The sequence below is a fragment of the Lissotriton vulgaris genome, chromosome 5 (assembly GCF_964263255.1).
Source record: "Lissotriton vulgaris chromosome 5, aLisVul1.2, whole genome shotgun sequence".
Lineage (NCBI taxonomy): Eukaryota > Metazoa > Chordata > Amphibia > Caudata > Salamandridae > Lissotriton > Lissotriton vulgaris.
In genome coordinates, this window is record NC_141693.1 from 851,534,731 (window position 1) to 851,546,932 (window position 12,202).

Sequence of the window (12,202 nt, forward strand, 5' to 3'; positions counted from 1 at the left end):
GTATCACCGAGCAGTTTCCTAATAAGTTGGTGGTGTGCGGCATCACAATAGTGTCTTTTATTTCTGTCCTTGATCTGTTTTTTAAATAGTTGTTTTAACTCCAACGAGATTTTATCTTGGAAAAGATCGATGTTGTCCTTCAACATGAGGGGGCAAAAGGTGGATTTAGGTTTAAATGGAGTTAGAACTGTAACTCTCTTTGCTCCCGTGTCCGTATAAACTGCAGGTACTGCTGTCTCAACCTGGATTATTTCAACAATTTGCGAAAGATCTGAGATGACTGACGGTAGTGAGGAGGATATCATTGCAGGACCTTGGGTCGCAGGCAAAATATTCTTCATCAGTTTGTTGGTAGCGTGATATTTGCGCAGTTTAGGCTTTTTTGCAAACTTAAAGAGGTCAATTCTAGTAGTGGCATAATCAAAATCGTTAGGTGGACTGTAGGAAAGGCCCAGGCCAGGATGTCCGTTTCTTTCTTAGACAATTTGGTGTTAGTCAAATTGATCACAGTTTTGGAAACTGTATTTCCAAAATCTAACAGCGCTTCCATTGTTTCTTCTTTTTTGGAAGTTGGCTGCTGCCGCTGTTTTCGTTGCGTGTTGCAGCTGCGCCTTGCCCTGCGCTTCCAGTTACCGTTTTGTTTGAACTGGCATTTCGGGCACCAGAGCGCAGGCTCTGCTTTCTGTCCTGCCGTATTGCGTCTAATTCCTGGGCCAGTGTGAACTTCCGAAACCCCAAATGATTAGCCCATACTTACTCATTGTCAGACTCACTGCCAGCATTTGAGCTGGTATCCGAGGCCGGTCCTCATTCTTCCGCATTATTAGGGCCAACCACAGGTGTCACCATTACATTGTTCTTAGTAGTTTTGATCTTATCAAACTTTTTGGCGAAGGTGAATATTTGGCCGTGTTCATAATCAAGCCTATCCCGCTGGAATTTATATGTTTTCCGTTTTTTAATGATTGCCTCTTCACGCTGTAAACGGGACTCCATCTCATCCCTATACTTAATTGCCAGTGAACTGGTAGGGAGCTTATCTATCTCCATGTTGATATTGTCGATTGCTTTCTGAAGAGTCACCCGATCACTCTCCGCATATCTTACAAGGATTTCAACCAACCATCTAGAGGACTCCAGGTTGGCCTCCGCCCAGTCCGACAGCTTTTGCGGATTGGGGTTCTCATATGAGGGAGCCAACATAATTCTGAGCCCCCCGAACAAATGATAACTGTAAAATACAATTATTACAAGTAGTTTAAAACGCATAATTTGATAAAACAGTAAAAAGGATAAAACATGTAAAAACTAAGGATTGAATTCATTCAATATCCAAACAGTTTTCTATATACACGTTCTACCCTACTGCTTGTTACCAAGGTTTTATCTGTAATGCGTCATGCTACATATGGACACCGTTGTCAAAGGGCCTGGATTTAACTTGATAATCAAAATCAAACCCCTTTTAAAACTTTTGATCTCTTATGCATAATATGTCCTATTTCTGTTTACATAACCAATCTTACAATCGGCAGTTGCCAGTAGGTAGTTATAGTTAGGACCTACTTTCCATAGGAAAACCACAACATTCTTTTTGGAATAACTTTGGCGCTGGTGGACGAATCTTCACAAATTTCTCCAAGACAATGGCCTTCTCCGCTCCGCTCCTTCCCTGAAAGTTTGGGGGTGATTCGTCAAGTGGGGGCCGAGAAAAAAGGGCATCCCAAAACGTGTTTTCTATAGGGACCTTTAGCCAGGGCTACAGCCCGAACCGCTGAGCGGAATTACACCAAATTTGGCACAGAGGTAGAGTTCGGATCGCAGATTGTGATTTTTGGTAAATGGTGTAAATCCTTCAGTAGTTCCTGAGAAAATCATAGTGATATCTAGAGACGAAGTACTGCACGCGTACGAGCTGCATGCTGATTGGATGTCAACTGTCTGTCAACACTCCAAACCAGGAAGTGTTGGCAGCCATCTTGTCCCTCAGTAAACCGAGTCACAAGAAAACAGTAAAACAAAGTTGAAAAATAAGGAAAGGGGTCAGTGTGGAAACATCCTGACCCTCTAGACCTGCTCAGGGGGTCCCATATGGGTCTTTAGGCCCAAATTGTATTTAAATTTTTAAATAAGAAATAGCGGGGTAAGCGTATAGTACGTGTGCGCTAGGGAAAAGGAAAAAAAACCTAGAAGTTCGTTTTATTCCTAATTAGCCCCCGGGGGGCCAAATCCTGAGGCATTTTTTTTCCATAATGGGGGGCTTGTAAGGCCCTCCGTGACTTGGGGAAAGCCACCCCCTGGGGTTTTATTTTGAAGTATGTGGGGGGCTCACAGTCCCCCTCCCCCCCGCAGTCCCGGGAACCGCCACCCCTTGGGGCATTTTTAATTATTTTTTTTTTAAGTATGTTTTCAGCTCCCCCTCCCTCTTCCCCCGTACACGTCCTGGGGACCGCCCCTTCCTGGGGCAGTAATATGTAAAATGGCTTTTTAATGTTGGGAGGGGGTCGATGTTATCAGACTTGGTAACACGCATACCTTAAAACTAATTTGAAGCACGTAAGCCACAGCCATTACAACGTGTGTCTGTCACAACAAAGCCATTATCATGCTTATGCCTTTATCATGTGTGGTATATGTATACTAGTTGTAAAAGCATGCATGGTAAAAGCATGCGTGGTAAAGCCATATGCCTGCTAATGGCTTCTTGTTGACGATCACGCGTGCTTATGACGGTGTTGTAATGGCTGTTTCCCCCCAATGGACACTGCAGCAACCGGGTCTGGGCGTGGTGGACTCCAGGGCACCAGGCGGTGGGCCACGCAGCCTCCCTCACACAATATAGAAATCTCCGGGGGGTGGTTGTTTTTGTGGTTTGAGGGGTGTCATTGAGGCCCACACAGTTAATTCTGGAGGGGGGTAGGTTTGCACACGAAAATGTCGCAAGAGGTTTGTATATGTGGTACACATTGTTTTACTTTGATTTCCTTTCTATGTTGTACTCCATCCAGAGAAAATATAACTTATTGTACAGCCAGTACTTTTCAACCCTACTGTCAAACATCTTACTATAGTATTTTAAATTATAAATATTATTTTTGTTGTGGATCGTTCCCCCCCCCCCCCCACAACACGTTTTGGGCAAAAAAGAAAAAAACGCGAAGCCCGCTTTATTGTAAATTAGCCTCCGGGGGGGCCTAATTCCGGGGGCAATTTTCTTTTCATAATGGGGGGCCCAGAGGGTCCCCCCTGCGCGGGGATCGCTACCCCCGGGTCTATAACTATTTTTATGCGGAGGGGCTCATGGCCCTCCGGAGTTCCGGGGACTGCCTCCACTCCCCCCGAGTCCCCCACGCCTCTTTTTATGAAACAAAACTGTGCAAGGGGGTTGTTAATGTGGTATTTTGCTTTCCTTTCTGTCTTGTAGAGGATCCAGTGTAAATATAACGTTTTTTTGTACAGCCAGTACCTTTCTGGCTGTTACCATAGTAACAGTTCATGGCTCACTTGCGTGAGTACAGAGGTTAGAAGTTCACCACAATATGTTGCTAATTGAAATAGTTACTGTGCTGGAGATTTATATTTATTTTTTTCATAGGAACCATTAGTCGTAGAAGAAGTCAGTGGAAAAGTTTTGTAAACGATTCCATCCTGTTCGGGGAGTATTAGGGTAACGTGCTCCAAGCGGGACTTTACAAAGGTTAATGTTCATTGGCTGTGAAGTATTAAAAGTAGGAGGTTTGACAGTCATTCTTTGTTTGTCTGTGGAACAACGTGGACATTTTATTGGCTAAAGTGTTCCGAGCATACGTTTGATCCTTATTGGGTGTAAATGGGTCACTGTTGTCAGTGATATTGTGATGCATTATCCAAAGGAGTATGGGGAAAGAAAGTAGTAGAGGGCAGGTTAGGAACACTATGAACACTGTACAGTGCCCATAAGGTGGTGGAGAGGAATTATGAGGGAAACAATTTTTTTTATATGTTTCAAGGGCCATTTATATCATTGCTGTGTGGTGTATAAATCACGGCAGAAAAATGATAGTGTCTTGCGCTGTTTTTTTAATCAAGTTTATAGGTGACATACTTCTTAGGAGTACTATTTACTTAGTATGTGGTGTTTACTTTCCTGATGGGGAGGTGTGGTTGTGCAGCAAAAAAATCAGTCTAGGTTTGAAACTGTTTTTATTAAGCAAATACAAATAAACTTTTTTCAGAAACTGTTGCTGTATATATGAAAGGGGTGACAATTAAAAATGGAATTTCATAAAATATTAGTTAAGCGTGGCTATATACTTCTTTTTTGTGCTACAGTTTGTAAAAGTGTTGCCCCACATTCTTGATGATGTAAGGGCATCAGTTACTTTTAGATAAAGTAGAATAGAAGTAAAATACAATTAAATACAAATGATTTCATATTACATAGAAATGCATTCATTCTTATTTTTCAAATTTGTATTCTGTACAATTCAGGAACGTGCTGTCGTAGTGTTTAGAGGTTGCAGGCATGTTCCGCTAATAAATCACATACTCACTAAAGAATATATAGGATGGTACTCTTATAATATAAAGAACAGGTCCTATATATTCTGTAGGGAGAAGGTAAATAGGAACCGCAAATAAGAATAGAAATTAGAAAATAACATCCAGAAATGTAGGGTTTATTAGATATTTAAAGTAACAAAGTATGCATGATAGCTGTGTTTTTTGTTCTGCTGTTTTGTAAACTATGGTTCTTGAAATAAAATATCTGATGAAGTACTTTTTAATATTTTAAAGTTATATTACAGATGGCCTGAAAAATCTCCCATTCCTCTTCTGTAGTAATAGGACAATCTATTATAATATAACGATTGATACCATTGTTACAGTAAAAAGAAAAGGAAAATAAATTTATGTATTTAACACAACATCCATGATGAAATACTTTCGAGCAGTAAATATTACTGAACTTCTTTTCTCCGGGAGGTGAAAAAGTTTGATCTTCGTAGTGATGGGTCATAAACCTCCAGTGGTTGTGTGTGTCAAAAGAAAATTCTTTGGAACGATAACAGCCCCCCAGTGGGCCCCAGGAATAAAGACCCAGTTTTCAGTCCTGGGGCCAATTTTTCTTTTGAAACACACAACCACTGGAGGTTTTAATTAGGCAGAATGACTACAAGTCCTGGCATGCATGGTAACTTTCGAAAAAAATGGCACACCAGAGGCCAATATAACTGATGAAGCACGCAGGGGAATTGTAGAAGCCTGAAAACTGATGTGTTCCAAAAGCGCCTCTGAAGAAAGTGCGAGAATGCACTGAAACACGTCAGGCAATTGGAAAAGAAACCGGAGCTGAAACCCTGTCCTTTGGAGAAATAAAAGTTGTACTTACCAGCTGGAGGAGTGCGTCTTCGTGCAGGGGCATCTGGCTTGGGAATAAATACGCGGCGAGTCCAGCCGTGGAAGTTCGCACCTCCCATCAAAACATCGCAAAGGATCGCCAGACCTGAACTAATCGGGACTCTAAGTGCGGCGCAGCTGGCTCCATCCATTTTAAGGACAGGTTTTCAGTCCTGGGGCCGACTGGGAGGCTGTTATCGTTCCAAAGAATTTTCTTTTGAAACACACAACCACTGGAGGTTTTAATTAGGCAGAATGACTACAAGTCCCGGCATGCATGGTAACTTTCAAAAAAAATGGCACACCAGAGGCCAATATAACTGATGAAGCACGTAGGGGAAACGTAGAAGCCTGAAAACTGATGTGTTCCAAAAGCGCCTCTGAAGAAAGTGCGAGAATGCACTGAAACGCGTCAGGCAATTGGAAAGGAAACTGGAGCTGTAACCCTGTCCTTTGGAGAAATAAAAGTTGTACTTACCAGCTGGAGGAGTGCGTCTTCGTGCAGGGGCATCTGGTTTGGGAATAAATACGCGGCGAGTCCAGCCGTGGAAGTTCGCACCTCCCATCAAAACATCGCAAGGGATCGCCAGACCTGAACTAATCGGGACTCTAAGTGCGTCACAGCTGGCTCCATGCATTTTGAGGACAGGTTTTCAGTCCTGGGGCCCACTGGGGGGCTGTTATCGTTCCAAAGAATTTTCTTTTGAAACACACAAACACTGGAGGTTTTAATTAGGCAGAATGACTACAAGTCCCGGTATGCATGGTAACTTTCGAAAAAATTGGCACACCAGAGGCCAATATAACCGATGAAGCACACAGGGGAAATGTAGAAGCCTGAAAACTGATGTGTTCCAAAAGCGCCTCTGAAGAAAGTGCGAGAATGCACTGAAACGCGTCAGGCAATTGGAAAAGAAACCGGAGCTGTAACCCTGTCCTTTGGAGAAATAAAAGTTGTACTTACCAGCTGGAGGAGTGCGTCTTCGTGCAGGGGCATCTGGTTTGGGAATAAATATGCGGCGAGTCCAGCAGTGGAAGTTTGCACCTCCCATCAAAACATCACAAGGGATCGCCAGACCTGAACTAATCGGGAATCTAAGTGCGGCACAGCTGGCTCCATGCATTTTGAGGACAGGTTTTCAGTCCTGGGGCCTACTGGGCGGCTGTTATCGTTCCAAAGAATTTTCTTTTGAAACACACAACCACTGGAGGTTTTAATTAGGCAGAATGACTACAAGTCCCGGCATGCATGGTAACTTTCGAAAAAAATGGCGCACCAGAGGCCAATATAACTGATGAAGCACGCAGGGGAAATGTAGAAGCCTGAAAACTGATGTGTTCCAAAAGCGCCTCTGAAGAAAGTGCGAGAATGCAATGAAACGCGTCAGGCAATTGGAAAAGAAACCGGAGCTGTAACCCTGTCCTTTGGAGAAATACAAGTTGTACTTAGCAGCTGGAGGAGTGCGTCTTCGTGCAGGGCCATCTGGTTTGGGAATAAATACGAGGCGAGTCCAGCCGTGGAAGTTCGCACCTCCCATCAAAACATCGCAAGGGATCGCCAGACCTGAACTAATCGGGACTCTAAGTGCAGCGCAGCAGGCTCCATGCATTTTGAGGACAGGTTTTCAGTCCTGGGGCCCACTGGGGGGCTGTTATCGTTCCAAAGAATTTTCTTCTGAAACACACAACCACTGGAGGTTTTAATTAGGCTGAATGACTACAAGTCCCGGCATGCATGGTAACTTTCGAAAAAAATGGCACACCAGAGGCCAATATAACTGATGAAGCATGCAGGGGAAATGTAAAAGCCTGAAAACTGATGTGTTCCAAAAGCGCCTCTGAAGAAAGTGCGAGAATGCACTGAAACGCGTCAGGCAATTGGAAAGAAACCGGAGCTGTAACCCTGTCCTTTGGAGAAATAAAAGTTGTACTTACCAGCTGGAGGAGTGCGTCTTCGTGCAGGGGCATCTGGTGTGGGAATAAATACGCGGCGAGTCCAGCCGTGGAAGTTCGCACCTCCCATCAAAACATTGCAAGGGATTGCCAGACCTGAACTAATCGGGACTCTAAGTGCGGCGCAGCTGGCTCCATGCATTTGGAGGACAGGTTTTCAGTCCTGGGGCCCACTGGGGGGCTGTTATCGTTCCAAAGAATTTTCTTTTGAAACACACAACCACTGGAGGTTTTAATTAGGCAGAATGATTACAAGTCCCGGCATGCATGGTAACTTTCGAAAAAAATGGCACACCAGAGGCCAATATAACTGATGAAGCACGCAGGGGAAATGTAAAAGCCTGAAAACTGATGTGTTCCAAAAGCACCTCTGAAGAAAGTGCGAGAATGCACTGGAACACGTCAGGCAATTGGAAAAGAAACCGGAGCTGTAACCCTGTCCTTTGGAGAAATAAACGTTGTACTTACCAGCTGGAGGAGTGCGTCTTCGTGCAGGGGCATCTGGTTTGGGAATATATATATATATATATATATATATATATATATATATATATATATATGTCTCTAGTTTTCCCCTGGTGACATTTAGGAAAGCCAGATCTATTCGTGACCAACTGGTGCGTAGCCACTTAGATAAAATACCACCCAAAACTAACACCTTAAAAAGCATGAGAGGGTTTTTTCCGTGTCAGTAACAGCAAAAGGGTTCTCACATACACCATACAAGATACAGGAAGGGTGAAAAAAATTAATAAATTCATTACCTGTAGTACGCCGTACGTGGTGTATTGTCTTGTGTGCCCGTGCGGGCTTCAATATATCGGCAGCACGGTGCATCCATTTAAAATCAGGATACTAGAGCACATGAGAGCAATTGATAAAGTGGACCCAGTATACCCTGTCGCAAGACACTTTGCAGAAAAACATAACAGTGACCGTAATCAGCTATTATGCTATGGCCTAGGCTCAGTCCCCGAGAACATCAGAGGGGGGGACAGACTTAAGAAATTGCGTAGACTTGAGTCTAGATATATAATTGACCTCCATACAAAAACACCTTGGGGAATGAATAGTGGCGAGGAAATGATGGTACACATTGGTACATGAATAAATTGTAATGTGTAAACTGTAACTGCAATAATTAACCGCTAGTTGTAGATATGTATATATGAATGTATATATATGTAGATATGTACATAGGAAGTATTGCTAAGCGGTAACTTTCCAAATGAAATATGCACTTGTAGATATATTTTTCACCTGGTGGTTAATGATCAAATTTATGACATAGGTGTAAAATAATAATGAAGTTATGAGAAACCTTGGTAGCCCTCTACACTGTAAATGAATTCGATTTAAAGATTCATGGTAATGCTAATCAAAGATTATTAGTGAAAAAAATGTATATAATGTATAGGAGTTATAAATAGCATATGGTTGATTTGTTTTATGGTTTGGACAAACGTACTTGAACGTAGGTAGGGAAGGACAATTGCCGATACACGGCATAATTTTTTGTTTGCAAAATAAGTTAATCGATATTGAGTACTAAAAATGTACATGTGATGTGGTTACAATTCTTGTATAATCACTTTCGATAATACTTATGCAAAAGGTGGTATATGCACGTTTAAAATAGGTAATGTGCTTGCAAGTTGATTCCATCACTGTAAATATTCACCACTTAAAGATGGCGCTGGTTATAGTCAGCTGGCCAGTAGTCCTTCCTTTCCCTTATGGTATGTTTAAAAACATGACGATGTCTTAGGGTCATTGACATCGAGAAAGGCTGAATGCCGAAACGCGAGAGCGTCTGTCTTGTCTGAATAAAGCAACCTTTTAAAATCTACCCGGGAGTGCGGAGAATTCTTTGTTGGAGAATGAAGGAATTTGAGCAGAAATATATATATATGTATAATCAGTGATGTCACTGACAATGTCTTGAATGCTGTAATATGTGAGTAGAGCATTGTGGGGCATGAACTATAGCTAACTCAGGTAATTATAAATGCTGAATTACAATGGTTTTGTACTAGTTATAGTTGAGCCTAACAATAACATCCCTGTAACCTTTCTTTTTTCAGTGAATTTCTAGGGTTTAAAATTCTATTTCCTACTTACAATGTCCCTGCAACCTTTGTTTTTTGTAAGGAATTTTTACTGCTTTTTAATGTTATGTCCTAACTCTACTTTCCCTGTAACCTTTGGTTGTTTAACCGCATCGATGCGGCAGCTTTTTCCGCTGTGTGCGGCATTTTTTTAATTACCGCGTTACATGACGAACTCAGTTCGTCATCAGCACATGGCTGGTAAGCCTGATAACGAGCTAAGGTCGTCATCAGCATCGAAGTGGTTAAGTGATATTCTAAGGTTTAAAAAATATATATATATTTCCGAACTATAACCTATAATCTTTGAGAGTGAGTGTGTTAGTGAGTGCATGAGTGTCTCAATGGGTTTGTGATGGGTGTGAGAGTGTCTGAGTGGGTCGGTGAGTGGGTGAATCAGTATCTGAGCAGATCTGTGAGTGGGTGCATAAGTGTCTGTGTGGGTCTCTGAGGGAGTGCATGAGTGTTTCAGTGGGTCTTTCTCTGTGTGCGTCAGTATAGGATTTGCTTTATTGCAATGTTGCAGTGAGAATAGCAACAATGCCATAGAAGATCTCATGAATGATGTATTATGGGGGGTAATTAGCTATGCATGTTGATGGTGCAAGATATAGAGAGACCACAACTTATAGGCTGTGCTGAAGTGCATCCTGGAACACATTTGAAATGCAACATATTTAAATTTACCTCTCCTTATCATGAAAGTTAGCTGCCTTCGTCCTAATTTTTCAAATAAGGACAATGTTAAAGGCAGGAAACAGTTTAAAAATTCCCCTTGCAGAGATAAGCTGTTTTAAAGTAAGCCAACCAGGGGAGACAGGGTTGACGGAGCCTGTTGGAGGCTGTTGGAGGCTGTGACAGAAAGACAGGAGTGAAGATCCCTGGCTGAGACATTCATAGTGTTCATGCAGAATGGACACTGACCCAAGTAGACGGATCATGCACACTAGTCATGGTATGGGTATAACACAAATAACTACACACATGCTACATAATGAGACGGCCTTAATACTGCATACACAACCACACATGAGCAAACGCTGATATTGAGACAATAAAGGTGACACCCTTTGACATATCCATTTATTGACACCTCCCCTCTCACTCACCTAACCTTGTGGTCACCGATGCATACTGCACATCACCTGGCACCAGGCGAGCAACTAGAGCCAAATTTCGGGGAATGCTGGAAAATATTGCGGGGGGGGGGCTAATTCTTCCACCACAGACAGAGTGGCTGTAAGAAGTGGTGAACACACAACAAAAGCCTCATTTACAAGTAAATGGTCTTTTAAAGACCTGTTCAGTACTCGGGTGCGGCTGCAATTTGATGCTTGCCAGCCCTCGAAGCTGTCTCCCCCCGGACTGACACACACGACGGGACGTGCTGAAGCCCCGTGAGCCCAATGGGTGTTGCGCAACTGCCTGGCACCATGTTGCACCCATTTCGTAGTACACAACCTGCTCTGGTGCCTGGGCTGTAGTGACCCTCACTGTGTTTAGTCATGCTGGGCATTTCCCTGTTATGCCACGCTAGGAATTAATTGTGCCATATTTTACAATGATATTGATAAACAGTAAGACATTCATCACGGCCTAACCACACTGCAGTAAACGAAAAGCTCTCTACCCACCAACCCTGAAAATACGCCCCCTTAGATCAGTTGGCCTCAAATAAATCACGATAAATCGAGTACAGAAAAATGGAAAGTATGGTTAAAAAAATAAACCATCTTTCTATTCCTCTACAAAATGGTCCTGCATGAACACAAAGGTTATATGCATGTATTAACGCACCAAAGCTTCAGTTTTGCTCAGCCAATGGCACAATACCCTTGTCAAGTTACGGTCTGTTGTCCAGTTTTCTGCTGGCTGCCGGCAAAGACCTAACTTGGGTTATGAGTCATGACATGCTGGTCACCTCAAGTCCAGCACAGTGCCGTGTTTCGCGGAGAGCAGGTCCTGCTCCTGACACTGGGGTCGGGAGATGAAGCCATGTTCTGAACCCATATTCTTTCTGCTTCACCTGTGACCAAGTTTAACACATTATCCAAGCCTCTCTCTCTCTCGTGTCTTTCTATGTGCATGCTACAGACTACTGTGTGTGTGAGTCTGTTGTATATGTTGGGTACATGTGTCTGTCTGTGTGTCTGCTGTACATGCAGACTGCATATGTGCTGTGTATACATTATGAATGAACATACCTGTTATGTATGTATGCTTGATGTCGTGTATACTCTGTTGCATTTTTGTACTCTAAGGGAATGCATCTGCCTGTACTTTTGTATGTCTTCACTCCGCCATCTGTTATGCAGGCATATCTCATATGTACTGTGTGCGTGCGCGCCTTTTATGAACTCTATACATCCAGTCTACTGTGTGTGTATTTTTGCGCTGTCAGTTCTAGTATTATGGGCCTGATTACGAGATTGGCGGTCTACCTGTAGGACCGCAACCCCTGTGCTCCCAGGAGGACTGCGCACCCTGTGGTGCACCCGCCCACCGGATTCCGAGTTGAATCCAGGGCAGGCGGGTGGTGCAGCAGCAGTGTCACTGTGGCAGTCAGTTAGGCTCATAGGTGAGCCTAACAAGCAGACTGCCGCTGTGACTGTTCCTACATCACATTCCTACATGGTGTGGCATGCTCCATGTCGTGCTTGCCACACAGTGCATAAAAAAATATAGGGGATCACAGCATGTGCCCCCACATGAACCCACATGTGTAAATTCACCCTTACCTGCTTGTCCACCACCCTTTTCAT